The 1,898-nt window shown below is 51.3% G+C and overlaps 1 long non-coding RNA gene across 1 annotated transcript in view; it reads right to left on the reverse strand.

Moving 5' to 3' along the window:
• LOC111744874 overlaps window positions 1-1,431 on the reverse strand; it is a 10,537-nt gene extending 9,106 nt beyond the window's left edge. Inside the window, exon 1 of the long non-coding RNA XR_002782369.1 lies at window positions 1,316-1,431. This is a non-coding gene — a long non-coding RNA (uncharacterized LOC111744874). The remainder of the gene's footprint in view (window positions 1-1,315) is intronic.
• Between the last annotated feature and the right edge of the window lie 467 nt (window positions 1,432-1,898).

The raw sequence follows: 1,898 nt of genomic DNA on the forward strand, positions 1-1,898 counted from the left end.
CCTCCTCCTCCTCCTCCTCCTCCTCCTCCTCTTCCTCCTCCCAGAAGCCCTCAGCCCTTGCTCTGGCTGTGGTCACCTTTCTAATTTTTGGAACACATCGGCACCAAGTAATTGGGAATCATCATTTGATTCCCTTGGGGAAACTCCAGCTATTCTCAGTTGACTGTATCACTCCTTAGCTTTTTGTGTGTTTAGAGCTTTACTCAGAGTGAATCCCTTGGACTTGCCTGATATGAATAAACTCACAAGAAAAGCTAGACATGCTATTGTAAAATTAGGGATCTCCCTCTCCCATTGGAGATAGATGGTGATCATATTTAAGCTTCTTGCTAGTTCTAAAAGCCCAACACTGCAAGGCACATCTGGGTATCCACAAATGTGTGTTAATTTGTTTAATGGTGAGCGAGGCCTTCATTCAGAAGAATGAATCAAAGGGGAGTGTTCTGGCAGGGTAGAATAATGGAGATCTTTGAGGTACATCTTGGAAATAACTGTCTCCCACAACCAGGTGTAACCTGCCCAGCTCTGATGTCATCCTCTGAGGACAACGAGGGTGAGGAGGGCATCGGGTGGCAGTGTTGTCCCTGTTCTTCGGTAGAACATCGCAAGATACTCTTTTAGACTAGTGATTTCCTAAGAAGTGGCTCTCCTCTCTTCTCCAGCCACCTTATAAGTCAATATTTGAACTGTAAAATTATGGCAATTAACCAGGATGGTGGGCCTCGTTTCTCTGCATCAAATGGCTCCGGGCCTAGGATAAGGGGGTAGTAAACCCTGATTCAAAGGAGAGACAGCCAGCCAAGGAAGAGGGTCCTCTCGAACAACGCACTCCACATCTCATCAACCTGACAGGAGCTGTTACTTTCTGTCCATTCTCAAGACAGAAAGAAAAGCCACCCTCGTTTATCTGCCTATCAATGGCTCTGCCCCACCCCTCCTGGCAACCTGGACAAACTGGGAGCAGTCTCACAAAGTGGCTGACTCTTTGAAATAATTGTCCCATCCCTTTGGCTTTTGTCCTCAGAATCAGAGAAGAGAAAGAGACGAGAGTCCTCCAGGGACCTCTCCCGGAGCAGTCTCGCCTGGCCTGAGAGGGTGAAGAGCAGACAGCAAACCTTGCTAAACGGCGGGTCCACCTGGCTCTCCCAGGGGGGAACCGGGTTCCGTGGTTTCCAGGGGACCTTGTGCTCGGAGCCGCCAGCAGGTGTCTCTGTTACACGCTGTTCACGTCCCCCTTGGTTCTAGCAGGAAGACGTGCACCAGAAACCAGTGCGGGCAAGGTCTCCCCCACCTCTGTCCAAGTTGCATCACCCACCTGACCCAGGGCTGCTCCGGGGGTTCCTCAGGCCCTGGCTTCTTGGGAGGAAGCAGGAGGGGGCGTTTTAAGAACTGAGAGAAGGCTAGGAAGGCAAGACAACGTGTGAAGGGACGGAAAGACTGGAGAGAGAGGACAGGTGTGTGCAGAGTGAGGGAGGAGCTGGGAGGGAGAGCCCCTTGTCCCTCAGTTCAAGGTCGGTGGGAAAAGGGGAGACGGGAAGGGGTCCGGCCGGAAGTGAGGGAGGCAGCGTTCTAGAGGAGTTAAGTACACAGCCCCCGGAGGAAGGGCTGGGTCGGGCTTTGCATCTGAGCTCTGACTCTTACTAGTTGTGTGGCTTTAGGCAAATGACTCAACCTCTGTTTCTTAGGACTCATGTGTAAATTGAAGATATAATACCTTGCAGGGTTGTTGAGACGAGCACCCACCTGAACAGTGTCTGCCACGTAGTAAGCACTCAGTAAATCTCAGGGATTTCTTATTATGTAAACTAGGCAGGCAGGACAGGCTGTGGCAAACATGCAAGACCCCTCCCCTACCTACTCCCTCCCCCACGCTCGTTAAAGACAGGAAGAGGAAGCCA

This window comes from Pteropus vampyrus, unplaced genomic scaffold (genome assembly GCF_000151845.1).
Source record: "Pteropus vampyrus isolate Shadow unplaced genomic scaffold, Pvam_2.0 Scaffold143, whole genome shotgun sequence".
NCBI lineage: Eukaryota > Metazoa > Chordata > Mammalia > Chiroptera > Pteropodidae > Pteropus > Pteropus vampyrus.